Below are 19786 nucleotides of genomic sequence, written 5' to 3' on the forward strand. Positions count from 1 at the left end.
TGGGCATACATTTTCAATGTAGACATACATTTTCAGCTCATTTGGGCAGATACCAAGGGTTGAGCTTGCTGGACCATATGGTAGGAGTGTTTAGTTAGTGTTGATCTGCCTGTCTTTCATGGACTGCATAGCAAACCCCACACTGGGCAGGTTAAACAACAGACACTGTTTCTCACAGTTCTGGGTTCTAGCTTTCCAGTGTCAAAGGACTGGCAAAGCAGGTTTTTCATGCTGATTCTTTTCTTTTAGCTTAGAGATGACTGCCTGGTCCACGCATGCTCCCATGGGAGGAAGAGGGGAAGGGAGGCAACAGGGAAGCAATGGGGAGGGGAGAGAGGGGCAGCACTAATCCCACCATCATTTGACTTTGTTTTACCTTAATTGACTCCCATAAAATCCCTCTCTCCAAAAATAGAGGGAGGCGATTCTGCATGTTAATCTTGAGGACACAGAAATGTTCAGTTTAGCACTGTAAAACTGCCCTCCAAAGCAGTTACACCACCTCCAACAAAGACCTCTGCTCAATGCCTCCTCAGCACTGGTGTCAGTGCTCACTGTTTTGGGCCTCCTCCACATCTTCCTTTTTTTTTTTTTTTTCCTTCTTCTTCTGTTTGTTTTCTTGAAACCCAAATTTCAATACAATTTTTTTTTTTTTTTTTTTTTGGTTTTTTGAGACTGGGTTTCTCTGTGTAGCTTTGGAGCCTGTCCTGGAACTAGGTTTTGTAGACCAGGATGGTCTCAAACTCACAGAGATCTGCCTGCCTCCGCCTCCCAAGTGCTGGGATTACAGGCATATGCCACCACTGCCCGGCACAATCTTATTTCTTATTTTGTTTCTTCTTGCTAGGCTTGACATTCTGCCCCAGGGCCTTGGCCTCTGCAGTGGGGAGGGGCTGTAATAGAAGACAACCCACAGGGTAGGGCATGGAGTAAAAACTACCCAGTCAAAGCATGTCCCACCCACTCAGGAATTATTGTTTTTATTGTTCTTGTTTTGAGAGAGTTTCACTGTGTATCTCTGGCTAGCATGTCACTTGCTAGTATAGACCAGGCTGGCCAGAAACTCAGATCTGCCTGCCCATCTTTAGAGTGATGAAATAAAGGCATATATCACCATACCCTGCTGATGTATTTTTTAAAGATATTTTGTTCTTATGTATGTATGTGTACATATGCTTTTGAGTGCAGGTGCCTGCAGAGGTCAGAAGAGAACATCAAATCCCCTGGTGTTATAGATGGTTGTGAGCCTATCAATATGGATGCTAGGAACCCAACCCAGATCCTCTGCAAGAGCAGCAAGTGCTCTTAACTTCTGAGCCATCTCTCCAGCCCACAATGTACCTTTTTAAATGATTGTATTCCATCGTTTGTTTTTTTACATAGTTCTTACTCAGCTGCTAACAGCTATGAATGTGGTAGTGGGGTAAAATATGGAGGTGTCTACTCCCAACCCCCAGTTTAACTTGGGCTAGTCTTCATGCCCATATTTGAATAAATAGTGTAAAATAATAGGATTTTATTTTCCTATTAGGTCATCTATTACCTTGGTCATCTATTAGCTCTTTACATCACCCTATCAGGGTTAAAACATCATAATAAGGAACAAACACGCTGCCTTAGGGTTTCTATTGCTGTGATGAGACACCATGACCAAAAAAGTGTTGTGCCCGACTCACAAGGATCCCTAAAGAGACCAGGGAGACAGACCACTGATGCTAATGCTAATGCATGGGGTTTATTAAATTGTCTATCCTTCTGCAGGAGGGACCCTGTGGTCTAGCAAGCTGACACAGCAGCCTCCAAAGGGGGTGAAGTTCCCTGTCTACTGCTAGGTTTTAAAGACAAAACTTACAGGATTACATCAGTAGGTACAGGTTGGTTTCTGATTGGTTGACATTTGGGAACAATCAGGAGAATTTCTTAAAGTCATATTTTGGCATGAAATACCTGTATACCAGGTATTCTCATTGGTCAGTGCTGAGAGGGAACAACGTTCTGTGGTTTCTATGTCTTTGTCTTGTTACTTGCAAGTGGCCTGCTGTTCATAGATACCAATACTTTTTAGAACTGTATCCTGGAGACTATAGTGGAAGTTTTGGTCTTCCCTAGAGTTTGTTTTGTGGTCAAACAGTTCCCAGGAACCAAGTACCTAGGAGGCTAGGGGGTGGGGGTCTGGAGTTTCTTTGTGTTCAGTTTTGGCCCTAGGCTCCAGGAGGCCAGAGGATCTGGAGTTTCCTTGTGTTGGAGGCCTACGTGTCTTTTCTGTATCCTGTCATGGCTGCTAAAGCAGGGGCTGAGTGAGGGTCTGGTCCCTTCATTTCTAGAAGTGAAGCCTTTTAGTTTAGCTTACCCCTTTCAAAAAGCAAGTTAGGGAGGAAAGGATTTATATGGCTTACACTTCCACAGCACTGTTTATCATCAAAAGAAGCCAGGACAAGAACTCAAACAGGGCAGGAACCTGGAGGCAGGAGCTGATGCAGTGGCTACTAAGGAGAGCTGCTTACTGGTTTGCTCCTCCTGACTTTCTTTCTTTTGTTTTTAAAGATTTATTTATTTATGTATATGAATGCTCTGTCTTTCTGGGCATCAGATCCCATTACAGATGGTTCGGAGTCACCATGTGTTTGCCGGGAATGGAACTCAGGCAGGACCCCTGGAAGAGCAACTGGTGCTCTCAACCACTGAGCCATCTCTCCAGTCCAAGACTTATTTTCTTACAGAACCAAGAACCACCAGCCGAGGGATAGCACCACCCATAATGGACTGGACCCTCCTCATCATTCACTAATTAAGAAAATGCCCTTCAACCTACAGGCTTTCCTACAGCCTGGTTTTTATTTATTTATTTGTTTGTTTGTTTGTTTTATTTTGGTTTGTTAAGACAGGGTTTCTCTGCGTTGCCCTGGCTGTCCTGGAACTTGCTCTGTAGAGCATGTCGGCCTCGAACTCATAAAGATTCGCCTATCTTTGCCTCCTGAGTGCTGGGACTAAAGGCGTGTGCCACCACTGCCTGGCTAGAGGCATTTTCTTTTCTTTCTTTTTTTTTATTTTTTATTTTTCAAATTAGGATTTCTCTGTGTAGCTTTGTAGACTGTCCTTGAACTCATGGAGATTGTATTGAATTGGATTTCAGGCAAACAAACAAGGGGGAAAAGGAATTTAGTCCCCTCCCGAGTGCTGGGACTAAAGGCATGCACCACCACCACCCGATTGGAGTCATTTTCTTAATTGAGGTTCCCTCCTCTCAAATGACTTTAGCTTGTGTCGAATTGACATAAAACTATCCAGTATATATGCCCATAGGGCAGAGCCTGGCCCCGTTTCTAGTGTCACTGAGTCCCCACTCTGAATCCCTGACCCATGTGAAAGGCTATGTTTAGTGTATAATTTGCAGCTGTCCCTTGCTCTAACTGAACCCCAAAGAGCAGAAGGTTTCCAGTGTGGAGCCAGGGATTCAGGAAGAAGGAGCCAGGGCATATGGCCACCCCTACCTTCTGCTGTATACACCTCTATGTGAGCATCAGGTCCCAGGATAGAGGAGCAAAGTGTCCATGGCTTTGGAAAGGAGGCTACCCCAGCTACCTGACACTATTGTACACAACAGGAATGTAAGTTAATACCTTCCCCCCTTTTGGACAAGGTCTGACTATGTAGCCCAGGATGGCCTCAAACTCATGATCCCCCCGCCTTCCAAGTTCTGTGATTATAAGTACCTGCCACCACACCGGGTCATTCAGCTTTCTTTAGCTTATAGGGTCCAGTATGTTAATAACACATTCTGAACCACAAACCGTAATTCATCCTACACCATGTCAAAAACATGTGTTAAAATGAATTGATTTTGGGCTGGAGAGGTGGCTCAGAGGTTAAGAGCATTGGCAGCTCTTCCAGAGATCCAGAGTTCAAGTCCCAGCAACCACATGGTGGCTCACAACCATCTATAATGAGATCTGATTCCTTCTTCTGGCATGCAGGCAGAATACTGTATGCATAATAAATAAATAAATCTTTAAAATAAAAAATGAATTGATTTTATTGAAATTAAGAAGATGAAGCACACACACACATACACACACACACACACATACACACACACACGAGAGAGAGAGAGAGAGAGAGAGAGAGAGAGAGAGAGAGAGAGAGAGAGAGTTATGTATTTGAACACTTGTTCCCCGGATGGTGGCACTGTTTGGGGGTGGTTAGGAGGTGTGGATTTGTTGGAGGAAGTATGTCACTGGAGATGGGCCTTGAGAGTTTGAAGATTTGCATCATTCCCAGTTCTCTCCACTCCATGCTTGTGGTTCAAGCTCTCAGTATCCTTGCTGCAGTCACCATGCCTGCTTGCTACTAGGATGGTTCTACTATGATGGTGATGGACTCTTACCCTTCTGGAACTGTAAGCACAAATAAATAAATCTATAGGTTGCTTGGTTATAGTGTTTTATCACAGCAACAGAAAAGTAACTAATACAATTCTTTAAGTGAAAAAACTGATTTGGGATTTTTGTTGTTTTAATCATGTGTAGCCTGGTAAGGCTCCTATCTCCTGAGCCTTCTCCTTCTCTTTTGTATTGATTAGCTAATTGCATCAGATGGGTTCCTATCAACTGGATGAGACACAATCTCCACCTACATCAGGGATAAAGGAGCTACATTGACCCCTGTGTGTTGCTACCCTGGTTTGGGTCCTGACACACTCATTTTTCAAAAAAAAAAAGAATTGCTTTGCCAAGATATTTTTGCTGTTTGTGTATGTTCCTTTGACATGGGGATTATTCCTAACACTTAGGAGCTGTGTGCTATAGCAGAAGTCTGTATATCCCAGCACAGGAAATGCAGAGCCAGGAGAATCAGTGGGTTTTGAGCCAGTTTGAGTTATATGAGAGCTTATTTAAAACTAACAGACAAACAAAATTTGGTGACTTTAAATAATCTGTATATGGTTGAGACACACTAAAACTCAGCAATACCTCGAAGTGTTTTGTCTTGTTTTCAAACTGTTTCAAATTTAGATTATTGTTAGTGACCATGAAAAACAAATGAACAAACAAAAATGAAACCTCAAGAAACAGGACTGGCTTCTTACACTGTCTTTCATTTCGGGAGCATCTGACCACACTGTGGTCTGTGGATGTAAGTTTTGGGTTTTGGTGAGACTTGCCATGAGTTCAATACTTAAAACTCCAGTCCTGTTAACATGGAGTTTCTGTTTCTGAGCTTTTTGTTTGGATTTGGTCTGGGTGACTTTATGACTGAGAGCTGTTTTTTCCAGAAGGTCTGGGGATAGACTGCTTCTTGAGGATGGCAGTCACAGAAACCAGGCGACAACAGGAAATAGAAATGTTAAAAGCAAAGGAGCAGCTGTCAGCCAGGCCACCAGTAGAGGGTGCACTTGTGTGAGACATGAACTTCAATCGCCTGGGCACCTGCATGAACAACTATGATTAAAGAATAACAGCTGTAAGATGTAAGGAAAGGCTCTGTGACACCTGCCATCACCAGCTTTATGACAAGAGAGAAACTAGCTGTAAGATATAAGGGAGTCCGTGCGGTACCCCCCATTATGAACCAGATAAAAGATTAATTAGCTATAAGATGTCAGGGAAGCCTCTGTGATACACACCCCATTAACCAACTACGATAAAAGAGCAAGTAGGTGTAAGATATAAGGGGATACACTATGATACCCTCCACGATGAACTATGATAACAGTTAACTATAAGATATAATGGAAGAGCTGGGCGAGATGGTACATGCCTTTAAACCCAGCATTTGGAAGGCAGAGGCAGGTGGATCTCTGTAGGTGGCCAGACTGGTGGTCTACAAATTGAGTTCCAGGAGAGACGGGGCTATGTAGAGAGGCCCTGTCTAAAAACAACAACAAAATAATAAATAAATATAAAAGATGTAAGGAAACATGGTGGCAACTGCTCCCCTCTCCTTGCTTCCCAGGCCCCGTGACCATGCTCTATGTGAACAAACATCTGTTCACCCCAAATAGGACATCAGTAGCAAACAACACACAACCACACATACAATTTCATGAAAGTAGCTTGGGGAATTATTGAGTTTAATTGGGACTACTTATAGTAGCGTGGGCAAAGAGTCATTTACAGGAGTGTAGGCGACTTATAGGCGACCATACCATTGAAGAAAAAAATCTCTCAACAACTGTTAACTACCTATATAACCCTTGAGGAGGAGTGAAGGGGAACCTCACGAGTCCCTCCCACACCCATGGTAGAAAATTAATGGGCCCAGTCGTGTGCAGGTCTGTGGGTAGTCACAGCTGTTGACAGTAGCTGAGGATAAACATTAACTTTTGGTGGTAAATGTCTGATGCCCAAGGGCTTAGATGGCTTCACTGCCTCCAACACACTTTTTTCTCTTGGGCTGGTTCCACTCCCTGGGCCAAGCTATCCTTGGCAGATGTTTCATTGCTCTGATATCTTCAGCATCCTGGGGTCTCAAACTCAGGGCCTCCATGCAGAGACTCCCCTGCTACACACTTGGCCTCAGAGGCTTTGAAATTGTGGGGGAAGATTCAACAGCCAGTTTACTCCTGTGTCTTTCCCGACTCTAAAACCAGAAGCACTTGATACTGCCAAGCTCAGCAGCCAGCTTGGGATAGAGTCTGCCAGCCAATCACCTTTGCAGCTGCTTTTGTCTGCTGTGGCTTTTTAGGAGCAGGGAGTTCCTCAGGCCTAAATTTTCACATGTAGGGAGTTTACCAGGGTACCCCTCTCTTAATTCCTGCTAAAGACCAGTCCTCTCCTTAATCTCCTTATTCCTTTCATACAAGCAGTGTCTCTAACATTAAATTTCCTGGTGCTCAGAGATCACTGACTACGGTCTGACAAATGGGGAACCTGCATAAGACCAAACTAGACTCCCTTAATATATAGGTGACAATGGTGACTGGGACAACATATGAGGCCACTGGCAGTGGGTCCAAGACCTAACACTAATGCACAACCTGACTTAGTGGAGCCCATTCTATATGGAAAGATACCTTGCTCAGCTTAGACACAGGAGTGTGGGGAGTGGGGAGGTGCCTTGGACATGCCTCAAGGAGATGATGGGACAGACTTAGTAGACTTCCTAGGGGAGACCTTACCCTCTCTGAGGAGCAGATGGGAGGTAGAGGGGGCATAGGAGGAACAGGAGGAGAGGAGGGAGGGGGAACTAGCATTGGAATGTAAAAAATAAATAAATAAAAAAGGAAAAAATTTCCTGGTGCTGTTTTACCCTTCAAACTAGACATTTTGTATGTCTTTCTGTTCCGTTTACTCTTTTACATGTAAACCTGCATAAGAATGGTTACTAACTACATGACAGAGTCAATTTAAAATAATGTAAGGGACAATTTCCTTGTCAGAGGAGATTCAGGTCAGCCTAATATTGACTCTGTCATGCTGTTGAGGTCTTAACAATGGTCTAGTCTCTAGTGTGAGAGACTATGGTAGTCAGCGAATAGTCAATGCTGGAATTAGGGAAAAAGCTTTAAACAAGCAATGAAAGAATCTCTCAGGGCCTGGCTTGTGAGGTTATGGGATGTGGGGGCAGATAGGATCAGTTTGAGTGTTGTAGACGCAGAGCAATATAGCCAGACATTTCTCCTTGAGACACAGGCTGCATAGCCTGAGGCAGTACAAGGGGAACCAGTCCCTGACGGACTGGCTCATGGAAGCCATTAGAGATGCTTGCTCATCAAGCAGCTAAGGTTTCCATAGATATCAGAGCCTGGAGGACAACAGAGGAGGGACAGGAACAACAAAGGAGGGACAGGCACCACTGAGGGAACTGGGTTTGAGGGAAGAGAGGTGTGGGGCCCAAGTGACAGGGCCTGAGAGGACGGCGTTCACCAGAGACTCAAGGAAGACTTGACTAGCAAGGGCCTGGAGACCGTCATGGGGCTTCAGCAGCTTTGCTGAGCCCTTTGGTGGAGTAGAAAAGGCTTTGGAGGATTAAGGAGGACTTTGGAGGACTTAGGCCAGCATGTAAAAAGTGAGAGCCGCCTAGAGATAAGAGAAATGTAAAGCAGAGAAAGAGGTCTGTCTTTATTACCTGAAGGTAAATGTGGCAAAATTTGTGTCAAGCTCAAATTCCTGAAGGGGGAAAAATGACAGAAAACAAGATTCTGTGCCAATGAACTCCTGGAAGCCTTTAAAGCCAGAAGAGCAGAAGGCATACATGATAAAACAACACAGAAGGTCAGGCTGCCCCAGGGCTGGGCTGTAATTCCTCCAAATGAAGAAGACTACCTTTCTCACCTGAAAAAAGGATGTACTATGAGTGAAAATAGTTTGCCTAGCCAGAAACTCTCCCAGCAGCAAGGTATGTGGGGTGGAGAAGCAACAGCCTTACCTACACCCACAATGCCAACCCAGAGACTCTGACCCAAGAAACCAGTCTGAGCAGCAGGTACAGCAGGCACAGCAGGGGACAGCCAGATCTCATTTGCCATTAGCCCTGAGCAGGGCTGAGCTCTCTAGCCAGCCCCACCAAGCTGATGGGACTGGGGAAATACAGGGAGGTTCCATGAAAGAGCTCCAGGGTGTGGAAGTGAAATGGCTCAGAGAGAGTGTGTGCTACTGAGAGTTGTGGAGAGCCAACTAAGTGCCTCCTGTCCATGCTGTGAATCTGTGGGGGTAACCAATGATACTAATGGATAACCCCCCACCATTATTAGACTCTGCTTATGACTGACTTTAGTATCTCCTGAGTAGTGAACGTGTGTGATCACCTGACAGCCCAAAACAGATGACAAGGGACTTCCACGTGCTTCACTCACGTTTCATTATGAGACAGTGACTCAGGACTTTGGATCACTGCTCCATCCTGTGAAGAATGGTTTTATTACATATGGCCAGCACAAGGCTAACCCTAGTGTTGTGGAGATTTGGAGACTCATTTAAGAGACATGTGAGTGTACTTGAAGAAGCCAGCTTGGGGCATTAGTTCACAAAGGGAGGGAAGATCAGGTGTTTCTGTGGAATTCTTGGGAGCTTTGTGGCTGGATAAGGCACAAGTGATACCCACCAAAGAGATAGGGGAACGTTTGCAATGCCCTGTGCCTAGAAATGTTAAAGAGTACACAAAAGGTGAAAACAGAGGCACTCGGAAGCCATAAGGTGATTAATTGGCAACCCCAGTGTTAAGAATGGGTAATTTCTCTAGGAGTTATTGGCCATGGAGGCCCTAGAAGTCCTTAAAACAATAAAGGCCAGCCTGGCGTTGGTGGCGCACGCCTTTAATGCCAGCACTCGGGAGGCAAAGGCAGGTGGCTCTCTGTGAGTTCGAGGCCAGCCTGGTCTCCAGAGCGAGTGCCAGGATAGGTTCCACAGCTACAGAGAAACCCTGTCTTTCACTGAGGCTCCCCTCGCTGTGAGAAACCCTTCAGACTCTACTTGCTTCACTTGACTCTCCATCATGTGCCATTGCTTGAAAGAAACAAAGGAAGTGGGTAGTAACACTTTCTCTAGGTTTAGCCTCTTGCTGATGCCAAGGTTGGAGTGACTAGAGGCTTAACTGCCATTTGTAGATCATTGTTTTAATCAGCCACTCCGGCACTCTCCCTCTCCCAGCTCATCTGACCCTAACATTCAAGGTCCACTAACTGGGGCCCAAGTATTCACATATTTGAGCCTACAGGGTTCATTCTGGTTCAAACCACCATGCAGAGACTAGGTGTGGGGCCAGATTCTCAGCTGACTTCCTGACCTAGTAGAGCAATCTCTAAAGTAGAGCACTTTCTCTAGGTGGTAACTGGAGTTTGACCCAAAGTCTCAGTGAGTTCTTTACTTCAGATGATGACTGGATGGAACTGGGTCCTTTACAATTTTTTCTCATGTGTGTGCACATGGGCACGCATATGCTTGTGTGGAGGTTCAGAGGAAGACTTTCAAGACTTGGTTCTTTCTTTCCACCCCATGGGCTCTAGGCTCAAACTCAGGTTGTCAGACTTGGTGGCAAGTACCTTTACCTGCTGAGGGTGACAAGAACCCAGATCTGTCAGCAGCAGCTAGAGCAGGAGCAGGAGACACAGCTCCACAGAGCCTCAGTAGCCTGAGGAGCCGGGGTCAGAAGCCTCCCCTCAGGGGGAGTTCTTTCTGACTGCGTAGCAGAAAAGGGTTTCAGGCCCAGCCAGGGTGAAGCGGAGTTGGAGTCTGTTAAGAAAGAGTTTGTTAACGGGTGGTGGCGGCACACACCTTTAATCCCAGCACCCAGGAAGTACAGGCAGGTAGATCTCTGTGAGTTTGAGGCCAGACTGGTCTACAGATCAAGTTCCAGGACAGGCTTCAAAGCTACACAGAGAAACCCTATCTCAAAAAACAACAAAACAAAACAAAACCTCCCAAAAAGAAAAGAAAAAAGGGGAGGACGGGTGGGAGAAGGGAACTGGGATTGTCATGTAAATCAATCCTGTTTCTAATTCAAATAAAAAAAATTTTTAAAAAATTTAAAAAAAAGAAAAGAAAAAAGAAAAATATGGGATTGTTGGTGGAAGTGTTGTTGTTGCTGTGTGTGGCATTGCGCACACATTCCTGTGTGTGTGTGTGTGTGTGTGTGTGTGTGTGTGTGTGTGTGTGTGTATGTATGTATGTGTGTGTGTATATATGTGTATGTGTACACATGTATTTGTGTGTGTGTGTATTTGTGTATGTGTACATATGTATTTGTGTGTGTGCATGTGTATTTGTGTTTGTGTGTGTGTGTGCGTGTGTGTGTTGGTCCTTACTTTCTGCTTCCTTTGAGGCAGGGTCTTTGTTGTCAGGGTTTTTGTTGTTGGCAGCAGTGCTGTGTACTCCAGACTAACTGGCTGGAGAGTTTCCCACATTATCCTGTCTGCCTCCCACCTCAATGTAGGAATGCTAAGGTTACACACTACAACAAATGTGAGTATGGACTCCTCAAGAGAGAACCCACTTAAATGTCTTAACCAGTAGCACATAAGTGATTTTAGAGGCTTCTGAAGTTATAGTCTTTAAAGGGGTCTCTTCCTTTTCCTTTCCTTCCTAACTTCCTTCCTTCCTTCCTTCCTTCCTTCCTTCCTTCCTTCCTTCCTTCCTTTCTTTTTTGAAGTGGGGCTTCATGTAGACCATGAAGATTCAAGCCAGCCTTGAACCCTGAGGATGACCTTAACCCTCTGCCTCCCGAGTGCTGGGATTACAGGGATGCACTACCTCGCCCAGTTAAGTGGTGCTGGGGCTGAAGTCTAGAACTCCATGCATGCTAGGCAAGCATTGTACCCACTAAACTATACTTCCAGTCCTGTTGAAAGGGTTTTCTTTTCTCTTTATTTTATTATTATTGTTTGTTTTTTTCTGGAAAGGGTTTCTCTGTGTAGCCCTGGATGTCCTGGAACTCTACTTGTAGATCAGGCTGGTCTCAAACTCAGGGATCTGCCTGCCTCTGCCTCCTGAGGATTGGGATTATAGGTGTGTGCTATCATGCCTTGCTAATTATTTATTTTATTTTACTTTAATTGAGATAGATAGCTCAGGCTTGCCTGGAACTCACCCTGTAGACGAGGCTGCCCTCGAACTCAGGAATCCACCTGCTTCTGCCTCCAGAGTGCTGGGATTAAAGACATGTGCTTTAATCTACTGGGCTTCTCTCTCTCTCTCTCTCTCTCTCTCTCTCTCTCTCTCTTTCTCTCTCTCTTCCTTTCTTTTTTTTCTTCCTTCCTTCTCTCTCTTTCTTTTCAGTAAATGAGATCCTAGGTTTTTTTTTTTTTTTCAGAGTTGTGCTGAACAGAAATACAGCCTGATAAAATCAAACCATAGGATATAAGAACTGAGGGAATGCTTCCCATACTAGTTTCAAGGGAGTGAGGATGTATGCTGTGACTATAAACAAGTTCATAATTTCATTTGTAAAAGTCTCAGAAAGCTGCAGGCTTCAAACTGGGAAAGGAGTGAGGCTAACACAAATATCCTAGTTTGACCTAGGCATGATTCATTGCTATGTAAGATACTTATGTGAAATATCTCTGCATAAAAGAATGTTGTTTCTCTGGGAGATCCTCATAGCAAATTCTGTCAATGGTGATGAATTCTTGACTCTTAGAGGACAAGAGTCACAGGCGAAGGCCTCCTTTTCCTTCTATGTTCCCTTTGTTTTTTTTCCTCTGGCTAGAGGCCTGTCTGCTCCCTCCAAGGCTTCCCAGCCTTTGCCTTCTGGTGCTGGGTGTCACTCCTAAGAGGGAGCTCTGACACAGGACAGGAGAGATGACAGGAACAGATGTTCTGGCTGGAAGCTCCAGGTGGTGGGAGAGCTGAGGAATTCGGGAGTGGCTAGAGGCTGGAGGAGGCAGCACTCCACAGATCAGCACCACCCCCACCCTGACTTTCCAGAGAAACAACCTCAGGCTCTAGAGCTGGTAAACCGCTGTGCTGGTGCGAGAAGCATAGGAAGCCAGGGTGCTCTGAGTCAGGAAGGGCTGTGTGAGAGGAGGGCATCATGAGGAAGGAGTCAGAGCAAGGAAACTCAACCCAGCTTCCATCCCAGAAGAAGCTGGGCTGACCTGTGGGGAACAGGCTGCAAGTTCATGAGGTTGGAAGCTCTGAGGTCACTAGACTAGATGACGAGCTGTGCAGAGGTCACCTTGGGGCCTTTATCATCCAGATTGGCAGAAACATGGGATCTCTCTGGAGAGTTCATCCCAAGTACCACAGAAGACAGCAGTGATAAGTCAGAGGGGGTGAGGTAATGACAGACACAAACATTTTTTTACTGTGTGTATGTATGACGTGTGTGATGTGTGGGAGCATGTGTGTGTGTGTGTGTGTGTGTGTGTGTGTGTGTGTGTGTGTATGAGTGTCATAACATGTACATGGAGATCAGAGGACAATTTTTAGGAGTTGGTCTCTCCTTTCTCTGTGGGTTCTGAGGATGGAGCCCAGGATATCCATCAGACCTGAGCAGCAATAACTTATACCTGCTGAGCCATCTCACCAGGCCAGAGATTTTTTTTTAAATGTGTGTGCATGTTTGTATGTATACGTATTTTGTGCATGCAAGTATTCATGAGCATACATGTGGAGGCTAGAGGTCAAACCCTGGTATCTCTCTCAATGTCTCTCACCTTGTTTCTGGAGTAGGGTGTAGAATTACTTGTCTCGCCGAAGCAATAACATACCTGATAAGATCATTGTAGTGAAGAGTTTGTTTTGGATCACAGTTCCAGGAGATACCATCCTGTCTGTCACGATGCTGGGTAAGGTTTGGTGGCAGGAACAGAAGTGGCTGACCACACTGCATCCAAAGTGAGAAAGTAGAGAGTAATGAATGCTCTCTCTCTCTCTCTCTCTTTCTCTCTCTGTTGCATTTGGTCCAACAGTTATGGTGGATCTCCCCATTTCTTGGAGATTAGATCTGGGATCCAAGGTTGCAATCGATGCTACAACACATGTGCAAAGTGAAAGTAAGTTGGCAAAGTAGCATTGACTATTGCTAAAACGTGCACTGCTTCGTTCAGGCAGCAAGCACACTGAACAGGAAATAAATGTGCTAGATTTTTATCCTTGAGGGCACTGTGTCTTTTCCCCACTGGCTGGGGTTTGAACTCACAGTGTTTGAAGGTTGGCTGATTGAAAAAAATTGGTGTTAAGAAAACAAAGAAGCTGGGCGTTGGTGGCACAGGCCTTTAATCCCAGCACTCGGGAGGCAGAGCCAGGCGGATCTCTGTGAGTTTGCGGACAGCCTGGTCTCCAGAGCGAGTGCCAGGATAGGCTCCAAAGCTACACAGAGAAACCCTGTCTCGAAAAACCAAAAAAAAAAAAAAAAAAAAGAAAAGAAAAGAAAAAGAAAGAAAACGAAACTGGGGTAAAGGGTCTCCTGTCTTGGCCCACTGAGTTTTGAGAATGCCACAGACTTCTGTGTAAACAACGTTTTTTCAGGAGTCACATTGTGAAGGTTCCATTCCTATGATCAGTCCTTTGCTAGAAAAGACTTGGATTCCTTCCGACTATTTCCTTCACTACCTCAGTGTACCCAACCTAGAAAATTCCGTGTAGCAGCCCAGGCACCAGCACCAGTTACTCGGCAACCTGTCAAGCTGTTCAATATTAGATAGCAACCACAACCTGAGCTCAACAGTTCATTTAGATTAGCTGGCCAGCAACCCTTAGGGATCCTCCTGTCTCTGCTTCCTGGGCACTGGAATTACAAGTGTGTGCCACTGTGTCCAACTGTTTTATGTGGGCCCTGGGGATAGAACTCGGGTTCTCATGCTTGTGCAGTAAGCCACTTACTGATTGAACCATCTCCTTACCCAGAGAGTTCTTAAGACTAAATTATATCCCAGGTTCTAAGTGAAATGTTGTGTTTACAACAGTAAACAAGCAAACAAGCCAAAGACTAAAACTAGAGTATTCTGAGGTCCACTTCTGGCATGGCACCAATGAGGACCTCTGTAGATCTGTCTCCCTTCGAAACTGGGGAAAACCAATGCAAACAAGTACACTTTTAAAGTCTTAGGGAATTATCGTCATTGTGAACAAAAAATGAAGGATCATCTACAAATGCTCCTTGGCTTATGATAGTGTTCCAACCAGATAAACTCATGGTAAGTTTAAAATACCTTAAGTGAGAAAAGCATTAAATCCACCTAAATTGCCTTAAACGTGCTTCGAACAGTTAGCAGGCAGTTGGGCAGAATCATCTAACTCATACTATCTTGCAGTGAATGTTGACTTTGCAGGATTCTGATGAAACACCACCAACAAAGCACACTGTGTGTGGGTAGTCTCACCTTGACTGTGGGATGGCTGGGAACAGCTCAGAGAGGGCTTTGGGCAGCAATCCAGGAAGAATACAAAGCCCAAACTCAAAGAGTGGTTTCTACTGGGCAAATGTCATTCTCACATACCGTAAAGTTTCAAAAACCATGAAAACCATTCTAAGTCTAGGACTGTCTGCATTCTAGGGGCTGGAGATGTGCTTAACGATAGGGCACTTGCCTAGCATGTGTGAAGTGAGGAGAGGAGGGGGAGGGGAAGAGGAACCAAGAACGGACCTCACACACTCTTCCTTCAGAGGATCAGAGTTAATCTGACTCATCTGTAGAGTGGTTTATGACTCAGAGAATTCTAGAAATGGCAGTTAGTGGGGGCTTAACAGCTGTGTGTAGTCAGGGAAAGAGACAGAGGCAACTCTGACGAAATCACCTTTATCCTGGGCCACTGTGAAATCACCTTTATCCTGGGTCACTGTGGGTATACCCAAAGCTGTGCCTGCTGAGGAACAAGTAATTCACTCACTAAATCATTAAACAAAGTTTATCTAACAAACTAAATCCAAACAAAGAGTTGGAGAAGGTAACAAATACCTAGAATTATTGCTTCTAACAAAATTATGAAGTGCACAAAACAAAGCAACAGGAAAGCATGACCCAAACACAGACATCGGAAACTTCCGTGACATAGAATGAATGTTGGATTTTTCAGGAACAGAGCTCCAAGTAGCCACCAGCCAGTGTATGTTTCTAGAACTGAAGGGTTCTCTAGCAAAGCATAAGTAAGTAAAGGAACACATGAAGAGGGTATCATGTCACACGGAGAACAGCAGTGGAAGGGAAGAACGTGTGTAAAAGAGACAAGTGGAAATGTGAAGATAAGAAGTAAAATGAAATAAAACTCACCTTGAATGGCTGGTAAGGAGACTTGATCAAGCAGAAGGGACAATGTGTGATTTAAGCATAGGCTGGTGAGCTAGGAGCAGTGGTGCATACTGAGAATCCTATGGACAACCGAGAGAGACAGAGACAGAGAGAGACAGAGACACAGAGACAGACAGATTCAGTGACATACAGAGAGAACACAATTTAAAGAACAGAAGAAATGAATGAAAAAGTGCAGATAGCTTTAGACAAACATGGGGCATCATTGACGGCATCATCCGCCATCCCATCCCTAATTAGATTATCAGAAGAAAGGGTGGAAAAGGGAGAAGGGGAAATAGTCAAGAAATAATGGCAGAAAACTTCCCAAATGTATTGGAGAAATGGGAACCTTTATATCCAGGAATCACAACAAAGTCCAAGAACAACATAAGCTACAGAGAAATGACAGCAAAAATGCTGAAAGTCAGAGGTGATGAGACTCACACCTGAGAGCCAGGCAGTGGTGATGCACACCTTTAATCCCAGCACTCGGGAGGCAGAGGCAGGCAGATCTCTGTGAGTTTGAGAACAGCCTGGTCTACAAGAGCTATTTCCAGGACATCCTCCAAAGCCACAGAGAAACCCTGTCTCGAAAAACCAATAATAATAATAATAATAATAATAATAATAATAATAATAATAAATTGAATTAAATTAAAAAGACTTGCCATTTCCAATCTATCTCTTGCTCTTTGCTTCCAATTTATCAAATTGTAAGCTCTCAGCTGTTCCTACTGCCATGCCTTTGCTCTGTCATCATGAACTCTAACCGGCTAAAACCATAAGGCCAAATTAAATGCTTTCTTTTATCTTTATTTATTTATTTATTTATTTATTTTTGGTTTTCCAAGGCAGGGTTTCTCTCTATTGCTTTGGAGGTTGTCCCCGAACTCGCTCTTGTAGACAAGTCTGGTCTTGAATTCACAGAGATCGCCTGGCTGTGCCTCCTGAGTGCTGGGATTAAAGGTGTGCGACACCAATGCCCGGCTTCAAAGTCTCTTTTCACCACTTCAACTCAGCATTGTGCTGGAAGGTCTAGCCATGGCAGTTAAACAAGAGAAATAATTTCATGCATTAACACTTAAAAAGAAGTAAACTTATCTCTAGACATAGATGCTATTCACTTGTGACTAGAAAATTCCGAGGAATTCTTTGCTGATGGAGCATGTCCTTCTGTATGCTGTGAATATATGTTTCTCTTATTGGTTGATGAATAAATGCTGATTGGCCAGTAGCCAAGCAGGAAGTATAGGCAGGGCTATCAGACTAAGAGAAGGCTGGAAAGAGGGAAGCACAGAGGAGTTACCAGAGAGAGATACCATGTAGCCACCAAAGGAGTAACACACTGGAACATTAAGAGTAAGCCACAGCCTCATGTCAATACATAGTTTAACGGAAATGGGTTAATAATTTAGAGCTAGCCAATAAGAAGCCTGAGCCATTGGCCAAACAGCTTATCATTAATATAAGCTTCTGTGTGTTTATTTGGGACTAAACAGCTATGGGACCAGGTGGGACAGAAGTTCCATCTATACTTCCCAGATATGGGGACAAATGAGTACATTCAGCAAGGTCATGGACTACAAGATCAATATACAAAAGTCAATTTTATCTCTATACACCTGCAATGAGTAACCTGAGCAGGAAGTTGAGAGCTAGATGGTTTGGTTTTTTGTTTGGTTTTTGCTTTTGTTTTTCGAGATAGGGCTTCTCTGTGTAACAGCCCTAGCTGCCCTGGATCTTGCTTTGTAGACCAGCCTGGCCTAGAACTCACAGAGATCCACCTGTCTCTGACTCCTGAGTGCTGGGATTAAAGGCCTGTGTCATCATTCCTAGTGAGAAAATTCTGTTTGTAATGGTGAGAATAAAATACTTATGAATACATCTAGCAAATTCAACATAAAAATTATACTCTAAAACCTACAAAAAGTACTGAAATTCAAGAAGGTTGAGTAACGGGACAAACATCCTAGCTCACAGGCAAGAAGACTTAACAAGAGGTGAATACCTTGCAGGAAGACATGCTCCCCAGACCCTTCTCCATCTTTGGGGAAGCCGGTGAACTGATTTTAAAATCCTATGGAATTAGAGGCTAGAGAGAGAGTCAGTCAGTAACGTGTTTGCAGAACAAGCAGGAGGGCCTATGTAAAAAGCTGGGCATGGGTAAGTGTGTTTCTACTCCCAGTGCTGGGAAAGTGGACACAAGAAGATGTTGATGGTGTCACAGAGGACCCAGAAGAGCCACAACAAGATAAAAATGAACAGCACTTTAGGAAGACATACTTCTTCTGATTTTTAAAAGTAACTACAAAACTATAGTAATTAGAGCAGCATGATACTGGCTGGCACAGAGCACACAGATCAGCAAGGACAAAGTGGAGGCTGCTATGTATGGCTGGACCTTAGAAGCATCCCCAAAGGTCTCATGTGTTGAAGACTTTGTTATAGCCCATGGTGCTACATGAGGTGGAAGGAAATTATGTTAATGGAGACAACCCCTATGCTTAAATCCATGTTAAAAAGATGGCTCAGGCTGGGCGTTGGTGGCGTATGCCTTTAATCCCAGCACTTGGGAGGCAGAGGCAGGCAGATCTCCATGAGTTCCAGGCCAGCCTGGTCTACAGAGCGAGTGCCAGGATAGGCTCCAAAGCTACACAGAGAAACCCTGTCTCGAAAAACAAACAAAACAAAACAAAACAAACAAACAAAAAAGATGGCTCAGTGGTTAAGAACAGAGAATCTCAGTTCTGTAACTAGTACCTATAACTCCAACTCCAGGAGATCCGACTCCCTCTTCTGAATTCCAAGGGCACCTACGCTCATGTGTATAAACACACATGCACAAGTGCACATGCGCTTAAAAATAAATAATTAAAACAAAACAAAATCCTTTTCCTGGGCCAGGGAGATGGCTCAGTGGTAAAGGTCCTTGCCACTCAAGCTTGGTGACGTGAGTTCAGATCCCAGGACCTTGTGTGAAAGTCATACATGCTGTTGTCCTGTGTCTGAAAATCCAGTACTCCTATGGAGATAAGGAACAGATAGCCCGCCCCCCCCCCAGGAAATTCATGGGCCAACTAGTCTGGAACACACACAGTGCATCCAGGTGCAACTGCAAGAGAGATCCCGGTTTCAAACAAAGCAGAAGAGCAAGGATCAACACCTGAGGCTATCCCCTGACCTCCATGCATGTTCTGTGGCACATCTGTGTCCCCACACATGAATGTATACACACACAGACACACACATACAAAACTACAACAACAAACCCATTCTCAAACTCCAGATCTGTTTCACACTGACTGGTTCTGAAACCCTTTTCTGCTATGCAGAGGCCTGTGGGGAAGCCTCTGACTGGCTCCTCAGGTCACTGAGGTGGCCCTGTGGAGTTGTGTCTCTGGCTCCAGCTGCGGCTGGTATGTCTGGGTTCTTGCCTCAGTCAAATAATTCAGAGACAAACAAAATAAGGAATCCAAATGAAGTTTATTACCAAGATGAGGTACATACCTGAGTGTGTGTGTGGGGGGGGGGGGACGGGACAGACAGTCTTTCCAGGGTCAAGAGGCCTCTTGGGATCCTAGACAGCTCATATTATAGATAAGCTTAAATGGAAGGGGATTATGCATGATTTAAGATGGGGAACTCCAAGAATCGGTTGGGCTTTCCCCAGTGGGGTTTGCTCCCCATTTATAGTCTTACATGGGGTTTTCCAGATGCTTCATGGGTAAGATATGTGTAGGGAGCAGGGTTTTTTGTAGTTTTACTCTGTGTTCTTTTGGAGACAGAGTTTCAAATAACCTAGGCTGACCTTGAACTCCTGATCCTCCTGCAGCTTCCACCTCCTACTGTTGGAATTACCAGCACGTACCTTGAGGCCCGGTTAGTTCTTGTCAAGACACTTTGATAGTCCAGACGCTCTTGAACTCACTATGATGATCATCTTGCTTCAGCCTCCTGAGTGCTTACCACAGGGTGCGGTCGGGATGGGCAGGCTGTTTTGCAAGGCTAAAGACACTGGGATGGTAGTAAAATGAGGCAAAGGACAGCCAGCAGCCAGAGGCCATGTGGGCCTAAGCCAGCTCTGTGGTTACATCACCTTCCAGCTGCCTTGCGTCTATG

The 19786-nt window shown here is 44.7% G+C and overlaps 1 protein-coding gene and 1 long non-coding RNA gene across 2 annotated transcripts in view; one reads left to right on the top strand and one right to left on the bottom strand.

The window, feature by feature from the left end:
- Positions 1 to 4148: 4148 nt before the first annotated feature.
- LOC118239171 lies at positions 4149 to 19735 on the bottom strand. Its single transcript, XR_004770835.1, has 3 exons — positions 19536 to 19735; positions 13145 to 13405; positions 4149 to 4394 (listed from the first exon to the last, which is right to left on the bottom strand). It is a non-coding gene; the product is annotated as an uncharacterized LOC118239171 (long non-coding RNA).
- Positions 12425 to 19786, top strand: part of LOC100750533 (GRB2 related adaptor protein) — a 33246-nt gene continuing 25884 nt past the window's right edge. The window contains exon 1 of the mRNA XM_027427236.2: positions 12425 to 12711. The gene's annotated coding sequence lies outside the window, so the exon portion shown is untranslated. The remainder of the gene's footprint in view (positions 12712 to 19786) is intronic.

Source organism: Cricetulus griseus, chromosome 7 (genome assembly GCF_003668045.3).
Source record: "Cricetulus griseus strain 17A/GY chromosome 7, alternate assembly CriGri-PICRH-1.0, whole genome shotgun sequence".
Classification (NCBI taxonomy): Eukaryota; Metazoa; Chordata; class Mammalia; order Rodentia; family Cricetidae; genus Cricetulus; species Cricetulus griseus.